The following is a 17,044-nucleotide window of genomic DNA, read 5'->3' as shown; positions in this document are numbered from 1 at the left end:
ACTGGGGTTGAACATTACAAAAGGCATTCTAAGATTTCCTATCTCACACAACAAAGCACAGATGGAGTTGCCTATAAAAACAAGCCATTGTTTATGATGAATGTCCAAAAGTGAATCATGCTTTAATAATGATATAGAACTAACATATTAATATGCAGGTGTGTTTATTGAAACCACACAGCTAAATGTATTTGACATGAACCATGAAAAAGAAGTGCATATCCCAGCCAACAATACACAAAAGCCCAAAAGTCAGATGCTTCAAACGACACAATGGTTTACATGTTCCTCTTACTGCATAGAAGCTCTCACAACTAGTACAAAAGTATGCGTCCTCCATGTCCTATTTTATTCACTGGAACTGCATATTGGGTTAGCCATATAGCCGTAGATGACCCTTTATATAGCACTGCGGAGCTGCGAGTAGCTGGCATTCATTAGTTTAGTATTGTGAACAATGATCTTGGCAGGAAAACACAGAGTTAATAGATGGAATGCCAGATATTCACAATGAAAAAAATACACCTAAAATAACTCGGACCTGTTTGCCTTATAGTCAACATCAGTAAGAATCATAGAATTTATGGTCATCAAAACAGAAATAGGTTTCTTCTCATACTGGGCGATCAATTCTCAAGTGTATAGGTGTCAAAATGCCTCTGATAATCCTAATTATTCTTCTCAAACCAAACGTGACAATAAATAGACAACTCTACATGCCATGTTTTACAATTACATAAAGCTTCTCTAAACTTTCAAAAAACGTCTCACATCTGATATTCACCACATGTCAGAAGCTTTCTTTGTGGGGGTTATGGCCATGAGACCTCCCTCAACTGATCAGTGAAACAAGGGGGTAAAAGCACTAAGCTGATCCAGGTTATACTTATAGAGCAGAGTATGGACTCATAGACAGACCACGGTACTCCAGAAAGGTGGTGCATTAGTAGGGTCAATGGCAATGAAGAATGCCACCTCCTTCGTGGTCAGTTTGATTTTTGTGTACTGGACAAAATCGGCAGGGATAATAGCTACATAAGAGCTATATTGTGTCTCTCCACTGGTTATTCTGTACACAGCACTACATACAGTGGGGGAAATACAGTAAGTATTTGATCCTTTGCTGATTTTGTAAGTTTGCCCACTGACAAAGACATGAACAGTGTATAATTTTAAGGGTAAGTTAATTTTAACATTGAAAGATATAATTTCAAAAATAAAATCCAGAAAATCACATTGTATAAATTATATAAATTTATTGGCATTTTGCAGTGAGAAATGAGTTTATGATTCCCTACCAACCATTAAGAGTTCTGGCTCCTACAGACCAGTTAGTTGCTCCTAATCAACTCGTTACCTGCATTAAAAACAGCTGTCTTACATAGTCATCTTTATAAAAGACTCCTGTCTACAGACTCAATTACCGTATATTCTTGTGTATAAGCCGAGTTTTTCAGCATTGTTTGGGTGCTGAAAACACCCCCCTCGGCTTATACATGAGTCATTGTCCCAGAAAGACAGCGGGGCAGGGGGAGCAGCGGGAGACAGAGGCAGGAGCCAGCGGCTGTGGCTAAAGCCTGTGCCCACTGCTAAAGAGAAAAGAATATTCACTTCTCTTATAGTGCTCACAGTTAAGGCGGCAGCGGCCGGCTTCCAGCACACATCCTACTTACCTTCCCTGCACGCCCTCGCTGCATCGTTCCGTGCCAGCAGCTCTTCTGGTTGAGCAATCACGTGTCCCCTGCTCATTAACCCCTTAATCCCATATGATGTACTATCCCGTCGAGGTGACCTGGGACTTAATTCCCAGGGACGGGATAGTGCGTCATAAGTGATCGGCCGCACTCACGGGGGGAGCGCGGCCGATCGCGGCCGGGTGTCAGCTGACTATCGCAGTTGACATCCGGCACTATGTGCCAGGTGTGGTCACGGACCGCCCCTGGCACATTTTCCCCAGGAACACTGCGATCAAACATGAAGCACTGCGCAGGGAGGGGGCTGCCTGTGTGCTTCCCTGAGACCCTCGGTATAAGGCGATGTGCTCACCTTGTACCGAGAGTCTCCTCCCTGCAGGCCCCGGATCCAAAATGGCCACGGGACTACATCAGGGTCCCGCAGGGAGGTGGCTTACCAGCGCCTGCTCAGAGCAAGCGCTCGTAAGCCTGTAGCCCTGCATGTCAGATCGCTGATCTGACACAGTGCTCTGCAAAGTGTCAGATCAGCGATCTGACCCTATAACATGATGCCCCCCCCTGGGGCAATGTTATATAGTAAAAAAAAAAATATTCACATGTGCAAAAAAAAAATAAATTCTCAAATAAAGAAAAAATATACAGTTATATGAAAAAGTTTGGGCACCCCTATTAATCTTAAGCTTAATGTTTTATAAAAATTGTTTTTTTTGCAACAGCTATTTCAGTTTCATATATCTAATAACTGTTGGCCACAGTAATGTTTCTGCCTTGTAATGAGGTTTATTGTACTAACAGAAAATGTGCAATCTGCATTCAAACAAAATTTGACAGGTGCATAAGTATGGGCACCCTTATCATTTTCTTGTTTAAAATACTCCTACTTACTTTTTACTGACTTACTAAAGCACTTTTTTTGGGTTTTGTAACCTCATTGAGCTTTGAACTTCATAGCCAGGTGTATGCAATCATGAGAAAAGCTACTTAAAGTGGCCACTTGCAAGTTGTTCTCCTGTTTGAATCTCCTCTGAAGAGTGGCATCATGGGCTCCTCAAAACAACTGTCAAATGATCTGAAAACAAAGATTATTCAACATAGTTGTTCAGGGGAAGGATACAAAAAGCTGTCTCAGAGATTTAACCTGTCAATTTCCACTGTGAGGAACATAGTAAGGAAATGGAAGAACACAGGTACAGTTCTTGTTAAGGCCAGAAGTGGCAGGCCAAGAAAAAGATCAGAAAGGCAGAGAAGAAGAATGGTGAGATCAGTCAAGGACAATCCTCAGACCACCTCCAGAGAGCTGCAGCATCAACTTGCTGCAGATGGTGTCACTGTGCATCGGTCAACTATGCAACGCACTTTGCACAAGGAGAAGCTGTATGGGAGAGTGATGCAAAAGAAACCGTTTCTGCAAGCACGCCACAAACAGAGTCGGCTGAGGTATGCAAAAGCACATTTGGAGAAGCCAATTTCTTTTTGGAAGAAGGTCCTGTGGACTGATGAAACCAAGATTGAGTTGTTTGGTCATACAAAAAGGAGTTATGCATGGCAGCAAAAAAACACAGTGGGTTGTATAGTTGACCGATGCACAGTGACACCATCTGCAGCAAGTTGATGCTGCAGCTCTCTGGAGGTGGTCTGAGGATTGTCCTTGACTGATCTCACCATTCTTCTTCTCTGCCTTTCTGATGTTTTTCTTGGCCTGCCACTTCTGGCCTTAACAAGAACTGTACCTGTGTTCTTCCATTTCCTTACTATGTTCCTCACAGTGGAAATTGACAGGTTAAATCTCTGAGACAGCTTTTTGTATCCTTCCCCTGAACAACTATGTTGAATAATCTTTGTTTACAGATCATTTGACAGTTGTTTTGAGGAGCCCATGATGCCACTCTTCAGAGGAGAATCAAACAGGAGAACAACTTGCAAGTGGCCACTTTAGGTAGCTTTTCTCATGATTGCATACACCTGGCTATGAAGTTCAAAGCTCAATGAGGTTACAAAACCAAAAAAAGTGCTTTAGTAAGTCAGTAAAAAGTAGGTAGGAGTATTTTAAACAAGAAAATGATAAGGGTGCCCATACTTATGCACCTGTCAAATTTTGTTTGAATGCAGATTGCACATTTTCTGTTAGTACAATAAACCTCATTTCAAGGCAGAAACATTACTGTGTCCAACAGTTATTAGATATATGAAACTGAAATAGCTGATGCAAAAAAAACAATTTTTATAAAACATTAAGCTTAAGATTAATAGGGGTGCCCAAACTTTTTCATATAACTGTATATATATTATTCCCATAAATACATTTCTTTATCTAAATAATAAAAAAAAACAATAAAAGTACACATATTTAGTATTGCCGCGACGACCCCACCTATAAAACTGTCCCGCTAGTTAACCCCTTCAGTGAACGTGGTAAACAAACAAAAAAAAAACGAGGCAAAAAACAACGCTTTATTATTATACCGCCGAACAAAAAGTGGAATAACACGTGATCAAAAAGATGGATATACAGTACAGACCAAAAGTTTGGACACGCCTCCTCATTTAAAGATTTTTCTGTATTTTCATGACTATGAAAACTGTAAATTCACACTGAGGGATCAAAACTATGAATTAACACGTGGAATTATATACTTAACAAAAAAGTGTGAAACAACTGAAAATATGTCTTATATTCTAGGTTCTTCAAAGTAGCCATTTTGCTTTGATGACTGCTTTGCACACTCTTGGCATTCTCTTGATAAGCTTCAAGAGGTAGTAACCGGAAATGGTCTTCCAACAATCTTGAAGGAGTTCCCAGAGATGCTTAGCACTTGATGGCCCTTTTGCCTTCACTCTGCGGTCCAGCTCACCCCAAACCATCTCGATTGGGTTCAGGTCTGGTGACTGTGGAGGCCAGGTCATTTGGCGTAGCACCCCATCACTCTCCTTCTTGGTCAAATAGCTCTTACACAGCCTGGAGGTGTGTTTGGGGTCATTGTCCTGCTGAAAAATAAATGATGGTCCAACTAAACGCAAACCGGATGTAATAGCATGCCGCTGCAAGATGCTGTGGTAGCCATGCTGGTTCAGTATGCCTTCAATTTTGAATAAATCCCCAACAGTGTCATCAGCAAAGCACTCCCACACCATAAAACCTCCTCCTCCATGCTTCATGGTGGGAACTAGGCATGTAGAGTCCGTCCGTTCACCTTTTCTGCGTCGCACAAAAAAATGGTGATTGGAACCAAAGATCTCAAATTTGGACTCATCAGACCAAAGCACAGATTTCCACTGGTTTAATGTCCATTCCTTGTGTTCTTTAGCCCAAACAAGTCTTTTCTGCTTGTTGCCTGTCGTTAGTAGTGGTTTTCTAACAGCTATTTTACCATGAAGGCCTGCTGCACAAAGTCTCCTCTTAACAGTTGTTGTAGAGATGTGTCTGCTGCTAGAACTGTGTGTGGCATTGACCTAGTCTCTAATCTGAGCTGCTGTTAACTTGCGATTTTTGAGGCTGGTGACTCAGATAAACTTATCCTCAGAAGCAGAGGTGACTATTGGTCTTCCTTTCCTGGGGCGGTCCACATGTGAGCCAGTTTCTTTGTAGCTCTTGATGGTTTTTGCAACTGCACCTGGGGACACTTTCAAAGTTTTCCCAATTTTTCAGACTGACTGACCTTCATTTCTCAAAGTAATGATGGCCACTTGTTTTTCTTTACTTAGCTGCTCTTTTTCTTGCCATAATACAAATTCTAACAGTCTATTCAGTAGGACTATCAGCTGTGTATCCACCAGACTTCTGCTCAACACAACTGATGGTCCCAACCCCATTTATAAGACAAGAAATCCCTCTTATTAAACCTGACAGGGCAAACCTGTGAAGTGAAAACCATTCCCGGTGACTACCTCTTGAAGCTCATCAAGAGAATGCCAAGAGTGTGCAAAGCAGTCATCAAAGCAAAAGGTGGCTACTTTGAAGAACCTAGAATATAAGACATATTTTCAGTTGTTTCACACTTTTTTTGTCAAGTACATAATTCCACACGTGTTAATTCATAGTTTTGATGCCTTCACTGTGAATTTACAATTTCCATTGTCAGAAAAATACAGAAAAATCTTTAAATGAGAAGGTGTGTCCAAACTTTTGGTCTGTACTATAAATAACCATGGTACCGCTGAAAACTTCATCTTGTCCCGCAAAAAAACGAGCCACCATACAGCATCATCAGCGAAAAAATAAAAAAGTTATAGTCCTCAGAGTAAAGCGATGCACAAATAATAATTTTTTTCTATAAAATATTTTTTATCGTATAAAAGTGCCAAAACATACAAAAATGATATAAATGAGGTATCGCTGTAATCGTACTGACCCAAAGAATACAATTTTATCAATTTTACCAAAAGTGGAACGGTATAAACGCCCCCCCAAAAAGAAATTCATGAATAGCTAGTTTTTGGTCATTCTGCCTCACAAAAATCGGAATAAAAAGCGATCAAAAAATGTCACGTGCCCGAAAATGTTACCAATAAAAACGTCAACTCGTCCCGCAAAAAACAAGACCTCACATGACTCTGTGGACCAAAATATGGAAAAATTATAGCTCTCAAAATGTGGAGACGCAAAAACTATTTTTTGCATTAAAAAGCGTCTTTTAGTCTGTGACGGCAGTCAATCATAAAAATCCGCTAAAACAATGCTATAAATAGTAAATCAAACACCCCTTCATCACCCCCTTAGTTAGGGAAAAATAATAAAATAAAAAAAATGCATTTATTTCCATTTTCTCATTAGGGTTAGGGCTAGGGTTAGGGCTTGGGTAAGGGCTAGGGTTAGGGTTAAGGCTAGGGTTAGGGCTAGGGTTAGGGCTGGCACTAGGGTTAGGGTTGGGGCTAGGGTTTCAGTTAGAATTGGGGGTTTTCACTGTTTAGGCACATCAGGGGCTCTCCAAACGCGACATGGCGTCCGATCTCAATTCCAGCCAATTCTGCGTTGAAAAAGTAAAACAGTGCTCCTTCCCTTCCGAGCTCTCCCGTGCGCCCAAACAGGGGTTTACCCCAACATATTGGGTATCAGCGTACTCAGGACAAATTGGACAACAACTTTTGGGGTCCAATTTCTCTTGTTACCCTTGGGAAAATAAAAATTTGGAGGGCTAAAAACCATTTTTGTGGGAAAAAATGTTTTTTTATTTTCACGGCTCTGCGTTATAAACTGTAGTGAAACACTTGGGGGTTCAAAGTTCTCACAACACATCTAGATAAGTTCCTTGGGGGGGGTCTAGTTACTAATATGGGGTCACTTGTGGGGGGTTTCTACTGTTTAGGTACATTAGGGGCTCTGCAAACGCAATGTGACGCCTGCTGTCATGAATCCCAATGGCTAGGGATAGCAAGGGACAAGCAAAGTAATACAAAATATCGGACGAGCTCTAGGGTGATGGAACCTGGGCTGACCGCTGCCCTACGCCTGACAAACGCAACTAGAGATAGCCAGGGAGCGTGCCTACGTTGGTTCTAGACGCCACGCACCAGCCTAAGAGCTAACTAGTACTGCAGAGAAAATAAAGACCTCACTTGCCCCCAGAGGAATGACCCCCAAAAGGTATAGTTGCCCCCCACATGTATTGACGGTGAAATGAGAGGAAGGCACACACATAGAGATGATATATATAGGTTCAGCAAATTGAGGCCCGCTGTAAACTAGAAAGCAGAACGATACAAAAGGGGTCTGAGCGGTCAGCAAAAAACCCTAAGCAAAAAACCATCCTGAGATTACAAGAACCCATGTGCCAACTCATGGCACATGGGGAGAACCTCAGTCCACTAGAGCTACCAGCTAGCATAGAGACATAATAAGCAAGCTGGACAAAAAAAACAACAACTGAAAATCAGCACTTAGCTTATCCTGAAAGATCTGGGAGCAGGTAGGCAGGAACCAAACAGAGCACATCTGAATACATTGATAGCCGGCAAGGGAATGACAGAAAGGCCAGGTAAAATAGGAAACACCCAGCCTCTGATGGACAGGTGGAAACCAAAGGCCGCAACCCACCAAAGTCACCCAGTACCAGCAGTAACCACCAGAGGGAGCCCACAAACAGAATCCACAACAGTACCCCCCCCTTGAGGAGGGGTCACCGAACCCTCACGAGAACCCCCAGGGCGATCAGGGTGAGCTCTATGGAAGGCGTGGACCAAATCAGTCGCATGAACATCGGAGGCGACCACCCAGGAATTATCCTCCTGACCATAACCCTTCCACTTAACCAAATACTGGAGTTTGCGTCTGGAAACACGAGAATCCAAGATCTTCTCAACAACATACTCCAATTCTCCCTCCACCAGCACCGGAGCAGGAGGCTCAACCGAAGGAACAACGGGCACCTCATACCTCCGCAACAACGACCGATGGAACACATTATGAATAGCAAACGATGTTGGGAGATCCAAACGAAAAGATACAGGGTTAAGAATCTCCGAGATCCTATAAGGACCGATGAACCGAGGCTTGAACTTAGGAGAAGAGACCTTCATAGGGACAAAACGAGAAGACAACCACACCAAATCCCCAACAAGAAGTCGGGGACCCACGCGGCGACGGCGATTAGCAAACTGCTGAGTCTTCTCCTGAGATAACTTCAAATTGTCCACCACCTGGTTCCAAATCTGATGCAGCCTGTCCACCACCACGTCCACTCCAGGACAATCCGAAGACTCCACCTGACCAGAGGAAAAACGAGGATGAAACCCCGAATTACAAAAAAAAAGGAGAGACCAACGTGGCAGAACTAGCCCGATTATTAAGAGCAAATTCGGCCAGTGGCAAAAAAGCAACCCAGTCATCTTGATCAGCAGAAACAAAACACCTCAAATAAGTTTCCAAGGTCTGATTAGTTCGCTCCGTCTGGCCATTCGTCTGAGGATGGAATGCAGACGAGAAAGACAAATCAATGCCCATCTTGGCACAAAACGTCCGCCAAAATCTAGACACAAACTGGGATCCCCTGTCAGAAACGATATTCTCCGGAATCCCATGCAAACGAACCACGTTCTGAAAAAATAAAGGGACCAACTCAGAGGAGGAAGGCAACTTCGGCAAGGGCACCAAATGAACCATCTTAGAAAAGCGGTCACACACAACCCAGATAACGGACATTTTCTGTGAAACCGGGAGATCAGAAATAAAATCCATGGAAATGTGCGTCCAAGGCCTCTTCGGGATGGGCAAGGATAACAACAACCCACTGGCCCGAGAACAGCAAGGCTTAGCTCGAGCACACACTTCACAAGACTGCACAAAGGTACGCACATCCCTAGACAAGGAAGGCCACCAAAAAGACCTGGCCACCAAGTCTCTAGTACCAAATATTCCAGGATGACCAGCCAACACAGAAGAATGGACCTCGGAGATGACTCTACTGGTCCAATCATCCGGAACAAACAGTCTTTCTGGTGGACAACGATCCGGTTTATCCACCTGAAACTCCTGCAATGCACGTCGCAAGTCTGGGGATACGGCGGACAATATTACCCCATCCCTAAGGATACCAGTAGGCCCAGAGTCTCCAGGAGAGTCAGGCACAAAACTCCTGGAAAGAGCATCTGCCTTCACATTCTTTGAACCTGGCAGATATGAAACCACGAAATTGAAACGAGAAAAAAAACAACGACCAACGAGCCTGTCTAGGATTCAAACGCCTGGCAGACTCAAGGTAAATGAGATTCTTGTGATCAGTCAAGACCACCACACGATGTTTAGCACCCTCAAGCCAATGACGCCACTCCTCAAATGCCCACTTCATGGCCAAAAGCTCCCGATTACCCACATCATAATTGCGCTCGGCGGGCGAGAATTTTCTAGAGAAGAATGCACATGGCTTCATCACCGAGCCATTAGAACTTCTCTGTGACAAAACCGCCCCCGCTCCAATCTCGGAAGCATCAACCTCAACCTGAAAAGGAAGTGAAACATCTGGTTGACACAACACAGGAGCAGAAGAAAACCGGCGCTTAAGTTCCTGAAAGGCCTCCACGGCCGCAGGAGACCAATCAGCAACATCAGCACCCTTTTTAGTCAAATCAGTCAAAGGTTTAACAATACTGGAAAAATTAGCAATGAACCGACGATAAAAATTAGCAAACCCCAAGAACTTCTGAAGGCTCTTAACAGATGTAGGTTGTGTCCAGTCACAAATCGCCTGAACCTTGACGGGATCCATCTCAATAGTAGAAGGAGAAAAAATGTACCCCAAAAAAGAAATCTTCTGGACTCCGAAGAGACACTTTGAGCCCTTCACAAACAGAGAATTGGCCCGCAGAACCTGAAACACCTTCCTGACCTGTAGAACATGAGACTCCCAGTCATCAGAAAACACCAAAATATCATCCAAATACACAATCATAAACTTATCCAGATATTCACGGAAAATATTGTGCATAAAGGACTGAAAGACTGACGGAGCATTGGAGAGTCCAAAAGGCATTACCAAATACTCAAAATGGCCCTCAAGCGTATTAAATGCGGTTTTCCACTCATCACCCTGTTTTATCCGCACCAGATTATACGCACCGCGAAGATCTATCTTAGTGAACCACCTAGCCCCCTTAATGCGAGCAAACAAATCAGTCAATAATGGCAATGGATACTGATACTTGACTGTAATCTTATTCAGAAGGCGATAATCTATACAAGGCCTCAGGGAACCATCTTTTTTTGCCACGAAAAAAAAACCTGCTCCCAGAGGGGACGAAGATGGACGAATATGTCCCTTTTCCAAGGACTCCTTAATATAATTCCGCATAGCAGTATGCTCTGGCAGTGACAGATTAAATAAACGACCCTTAGGGAACTTACTGCCAGGAATCAATTCTATAGCACAGTCACAATCTCTATGCGGAGGGAGCAAATTGAGCTTAGGCTCCTCAAAAACATCCCTATAGTCAGACAAAAACGCAGGGATCTCAGAAGGAGTAGATGAAGCGATTGAAATCGGAGGTGCATAATCATGAACCCCCTGACATCCCCAGCTTAACACAGACATTGTTTTCCAGTCCAGGACAGGATTATGAGTTTGTAACCATGGCAGACCAAGCACTAGTACATCATGTAAATTATACAGTACAAGGAAGCGAATCACCTCCTGATGAACGGGAGTCATGCGCATGGTCACTTGTGTCCAATACTGCGGTTTATTCATAGCCAATGGTGTAGAGTCAATTCCCTTCAGAGGAATAGGAACTTCCAGAGGTTCCAGACTAAAACCGCAGCGTTTAGCAAATGACCAATCCATAAGACTCAGGGCAGCGCCCGAATCCACATAGGCATTGACGGAAATGGAAGACAGTGAAAAAATCAGAGTCACAGACAAAATGAACTTAGGCTGCAGAGTACCAATGGCAAAAGATTTATCAACCCTTTTTGTGCGTTTAGAGCATGCTGATATAACATGAGCTGAATCACCACAATAAAAACACAATCCATTTTTCCGCCTATAATTTTGCCGTTCACTTCTGGACTGAATTCTATCACATTGCATAGTCTCAGGTGCCTGTTCAAAAGACACCGCCAACTGGTGCACGGGTTTGCGCTCCCGTAAACGCCGATCAATCTGAATGGCCATAGCCATCGACTCATTCAGACCTGTAGGCGTAGGGAACCCCACCATAATATCCTTAATGGCCTCGGAAAGACCATTTCTGAAGTTTGCAGCCAGGGCGCACTCATTCCACTGAGTAAGCACCGACCATTTCCGAAATTTTTGACAATATATTTCCGCTTCATCATACCCCTGAGAGAGGGCTAATAAAGCCTTTTCAGCCTGAATCTCCAGGTTGGGTTCCTCATAGAGCAATCCCAATGCCAGAAAAAACGCATCCACATTGAGCAATGCAGGATCCCCTGGTGCCAATGCAAATGCCCAATTCTGAGGGTCGCCTTGCAGGAAAGATATTACAATCTTGACCTGTTGAGCAGGGTCTCCAGAGGAGCGAGATTTTAAAGAAAGAAACAATTTACAATTGTTCCTGAAATTCAGGAAGGTAGATCTATCTCCAGAAAAGAACTCTGGAATAGGAATTCTAGGTTCAGACATGGGAGTGTGAACAACAAAATCCTGTATGTTTTGAACTTTTGCCGCGAGATTACTCAGGCTGGAAGCCAAACTCTGGACATCCATGTTAAACAGCTAATATCAGAGCCATTCAAGGGTTAAGAGGAGGTAAGAAGCAGCTAGACAGCAATTAAGGGCTAGGCAGCAAAACTCTGAAGGAGAAAAAAAAAAAAAAAATTTCCCTTAAACACTTCTTTTTCTCCTGCTTCAGCCCAAACAATTAACACTTTGTGGGCCGGCTATACTGTCATGAATCCCAATGGCTAGGGATAGCAAGGGACAAGCAAAGTAATACAAAATATCGGACGAGCTCTAGGGTGATGGAACCTGGGCTGACCGCTGCCCTACGCCTGACAAACGCAACTAGAGATAGCCAGGGAGCGTGCCTACGTTGGTTCTAGACGCCACGCACCAGCCTAAGAGCTAACTAGTACTGCAGAGAAAATAAAGACCTCACTTGCCCCCAGAGGAATGACCCCCAAAAGGTATAGTTGCCCCCCACATGTATTGACGGTGAAATGAGAGGAAGGCACACACATAGAGATGATATATATAGGTTCAGCAAATTGAGGCCCGCTGTAAACTAGAAAGCAGAACGATACAAAAGGGGTCTGAGCGGTCAGCAAAAAACCCTAATCAAAAAACCATCCTGAGATTACAAGAACCCATGTGCCAACTCATGGCACATGGGGAGAACCTCAGTCCACTAGAGCTACCAGCTAGCATAGAGACATAATAAGCAAGCTGGACAAAAAAACCAACAACTGAAAATCAGCACTTAGCTTATCCTGAAAGATCTGGGAGCAGGTAGGCAGGAACCAAACAGAGCACATCTGAATACATTGATAGCCGGCAAGGGAATGACAGAAAGGCCAGGTAAAATAGGAAACACCCAGCCTCTGATGGACAGGTGGAAACCAAAGGCCGCAACCCACCAAAGTCACCCAGTACCAGCAGTAACCACCAGAGGGAGCCCACAAACAGAATCCACAACAGCCTGCAGACCAATCCATCTAAGTCTGCATTCCAAATGGCGCTCCTTCCCTTCCGAGCTTTGCCATGTGCCCAAACGGTGGTTCCCCCCACATATGGGGTATCAGCGTACTCAAGACAAATTGCACAACAACTTTTGGGGTCCAATTTCTTCTCTTACCCTTGGGAAAATAAAAAATTGGGGGCAAAAAGATCATTTTTGTGAAAAAATATGATTTTTTATTTTTACGACTCTGCATTATAAACTTCTGTGAAGCACTTGGTGGGTCAAGGTGCTCACCACACATCTAGATAAGTTCCTTAGGGGGTCTACTTTTCCAAATGGTGTCACTTGTGGGGGGTTTCAATGTTTAGGCACATCAGGGGCTCTCCAAACGCAACATGGTGTCCGATCTCAATTCCTGTCAATTTTGCATTGAAAAGTCAAATAGCCCTCCTTCCCTTCCGAGCTCTGCCATGTGCCCAAACAGTGGTTTACCCCCACATATCGGGTATCGGCATACTCAGGACAAATTGTACAACTTTTGGGGTCCATTTTCTCCTGTTACCCTTGGTAAAATAAAACAAATTGGAGCTGAAGTAAATTTTGTGTGACAAAAAGTTAAATGTTCATTTTTATTTAAACATTCCAAAAATTCCTGTGAAACACCCGAAGGGTTAATAAACTTCTTGAATGTGGTTTTGAGCACCTTGCAGTTTTCAGAATGGTGTCACACTTGGTTCTTTTCTATCATATAGACCCCTCAAAATGACTTCAAATGAGATGTGGTCCCTAAAAGAAAATGGTGTTGTAAAAATGAGAAATTGCTGGTCAACTTTTAACCCTTATAACTCCCTAACAAAAAAAAATTTTGGTTCCCAAATTGTGCTGATGTAAAGTAGACATGTGGGAAATGTTACTTATTAAGTATTTTGTGTGACATATCTCTGTGATTTAAGGACATAAAAATTCAAAGTTGGAAAATAGCGAAATTTTCAACATTTTCGCCAAATTTCCATTTTTTTCACAAATAAATGCAGGTAATATCAAAGAAATTTTACCACTAACATGAAGTACAATATGTCACAAGAAAACAATTGCAGAATCATCAGGATCCGTTAAAGCGTTCCAGAGTTATAACCTCATAAAGGGACAGTGGTCAGAATTGTAAAAATTGGCCCGGTCATTAACGTGCAAACCACTCTTGGGGCTTAAGGGGTTAAGGTAAGGAATATTCACCTCTCTCCAATCCCATAGGTGTGGAGTGAATTACCTTAATGAGCCGAGACACATGATCGCTCGGCTGGAAGAGCTGCTGCCACAGATCGAGATGCAGCGAGGGCATGCAGGGAATGTAAAGTAGGTTTTGTTTTTGTTTTTTTTATAGGAGCCATGCATACAAGGACAGTTATGGGGAACCATGCATACAAGGACAGGGATGCGGAGCCATGAATACAAGGAAGGGGATAAGGAGTCACGCATACAAGGATGGGGATAAGGAGCCATGCATACAGGGACGGGGATAAGGAGCCACGCATACAAAGACAGGGATGGGGAGCCATGCATACAAGGATAGGAATGGGGAGCCATGCATATCAGGATAGGGATGAGGGAACAGTGCATACCAGGATAAGGATGAAGGGACAATGCATACTAGGATAGGGATGAGGGGACAATGTATACCAGGATAGGGATGAAGGGACAATGCATACCTGGGTTATACTCAAGTCAATAAGTTTTTCCAGTTTTTCATGGCAAAATTAGGTGCTTCGGCTTATTCTCGAGTATATACGTAATCAGTCAGACTCTAACCTCTACAACATGGGCAAGACTAAAGAGCTTTATAAGGATGGGTAAGGATGTCAGGGACAAGATCATAGCCCTCTACAAAGTTGGAATGGACAACAAAACCATAAGTAAGACGCTGGGTGAGAAGGAGACAACGGTTGGTGCAATAGTAAAATAATGGAAGAAATACAAAATGACTGTCAATCAAGATCGATCTGGGGCACCATGCAAAATCTCACCTCATGGGGTATCCTTGATCATGAGTAAGGTGACAGATCAGCCTATAACTACACAGGTGGAACTTGTTAATGATCTCAAGGCAGCTGGGACCACAGTCACCAAGAAAACCATTGGTAACACATTAACAACAGCTAATACGCCTTTTAACAGCGGCAGTTAAAAATACTTAAACCACAGCGCCGCTTTTTAATGAAATTTTTTCTATTGGTTCATTTTGATCACTGTGATAGACCCTATCACAGTGATCAAAATAAAAAAATAGTAAATAAACCCCCCCTTTATCAACCCCTTAGTTAGGGAAAAATAATAAAATAAAAAATATATATTTATTTCCATTTTTCCATTAGGGTTAGAGTTGGGCTAAAGTTAGTTGGGCTAAAGCTAGGTTTAGGGTTGGGCTAAAGTGTGTTGAGCTAAAGTTAGGGTTAGGACTGGGGTTAGGGTTGGAATTAGTGTTAGGGGTGTTAGGATTAGGGTTGTGGTTAGGGTGATGGTAAGGGTTTGGATTAGGGTTAGGGTTGTGTTGGGGTTAGAGTTGGGATAAGGATCAGGGGTGTGTTGGGGTTAGGGTTAGAGTTAGAATTGGGGGGTTTCCACTGTTCAGATTTATCAGGGGGTCTCCAAAAGCAACATGGCGCCACTATTGATTCCAGCCAATTTTGCGTTCAAAAAGTCAAATGATGCTCCCTCCCTTCTGAGCCCTGCCATGCACCCAAACAGTGGCTTTTCCCCACATATGGGGTATCAGCGTACTCAGGAGAAATTGCAGAACAAATTTTGTGGTCCATTTTCTCTTGATACCCTTGTGAAAATAAAAAAAATTGGCTCCAAAGTAATTTTTTTGTGAAAAAAGTTATTCATTTTTTCCTTCCAAATTGCTTTAGTTCTCGTGAAGCACCTGAAGGGTTAATAAACTTCTTGAATGTGGTTTTGTGCACCTTGAGGGGTGCAGTTTTTAGAATGGTGTCACTTGTGGGCATTTTCTGTTATATTGGCCCCTAGTCACTAGAAATGTGAGGTGGTCTCGAACAAAAAAGGGTTTTGTAAATTTTGTTGGAAAAATGAGAAATCACTGGCCAACTTTTAACCCTTATAACTTCCTAATAAAAAAAAATGTTGCTTCCAAAATTGTACTGATGTAAAGTAGACATGTGGGAAATGTTATTTATTAAGTATTTTGTGAGACATATCTCTCTGATTTAACCCCTTCACCCCCAAGGGTGGTTTGCACGTTAATGACCGGGCCAATTTTTACAATTCTGACCACTGTCCCTTTATGAGGTTATAACTCTGGAACGCTTCAACGGATCTTGGCGATTCTGACACTGTTTTCTCGTGACATATTGTACTTCATGATAGTGGTAAAATTTCTTTGATATTACCTGCGTTTATTTGCAAAAAAATTGGAAATTTGGCGAAAATTTTGAACATTTTGCAATTTTCCAACTTTGAATTTTTATGCCCTTAAATCACAGAGATATGTCACACAAAATACTTAATAAGTAACATTTCCCACATGTCTACTTTACATCAGCACAATTTTGGAACCAACATTTTTTTTTGTTAGGGAGTTATAAGGGTTAAAAGTTGACCAGCAATTTCTCATTTTTACAACACCATTTTTTTTTAGGGACCACATCTCATTTGAAGTCATTTTGAGGGGTCTATATGATAGAAAATACCCAAGTGTGACACCATTCTAAAAACTGCACCCCTCAAGGTGCTCAAAACCATATTCAAGAAGTTTATTAACCCTTCTGGTGCTTCACAGGAATTTTTGGAATGTTTAAATAAAAATGAACATTTAACTTTTTTTCACAAAAAATTTACTTCAGCTCCAATTTGTTTTATTTTACCAAGGGTAACAGGAAAAAATGGACCCCAAAAGTTGTTGTACAATTTGTCCTGAGTACGCCGATACCCCATATGTGGGGGTAAACCACTGTTTGGGCGCATGACAGAGCTCGGAAGCGAAGGAGCGCCATTTGACTTTTCAATGCAAAATTGACTGGAATTGAGATGGGACGCCATGTTGTGTTTGGGGAGCTCCTGATGTGCCGAAACAGTGGAAACCCCCCAATTATAACTGAAACCCTAATCCAAACACACCCCTAACCCTAATCCCAACAGTAACCCTAACCACACCTCTAACCCTGACACACCCCTAACCCTAATCCCAACCCTATTCCCAACCGTAAATGTAATCTAAACCCTAACCATAACTTTAGCCCCAACCCTAACCCTAACTTTAGCCCCAACCC

At 42.7% G+C, this 17,044-nt stretch overlaps 1 protein-coding gene across 1 annotated transcript in view; it reads right to left on the bottom strand.

Annotated features, from left to right (window-relative positions):
• PROSER2 (proline and serine rich 2) overlaps nucleotides 1-17,044 on the bottom strand; it is a 50,346-nt gene that overhangs the window by 21,828 nt on the left and 11,474 nt on the right. The window lies entirely within an intron of this gene.

Source organism: Ranitomeya variabilis, chromosome 5 (assembly GCF_051348905.1).
Source record: "Ranitomeya variabilis isolate aRanVar5 chromosome 5, aRanVar5.hap1, whole genome shotgun sequence".
Lineage (NCBI taxonomy): Eukaryota > Metazoa > Chordata > Amphibia > Anura > Dendrobatidae > Ranitomeya > Ranitomeya variabilis.
The sequence above is the reverse complement of the archived record's forward strand: the minus strand, read 5'-3'. Positions and strand labels throughout refer to the sequence as shown.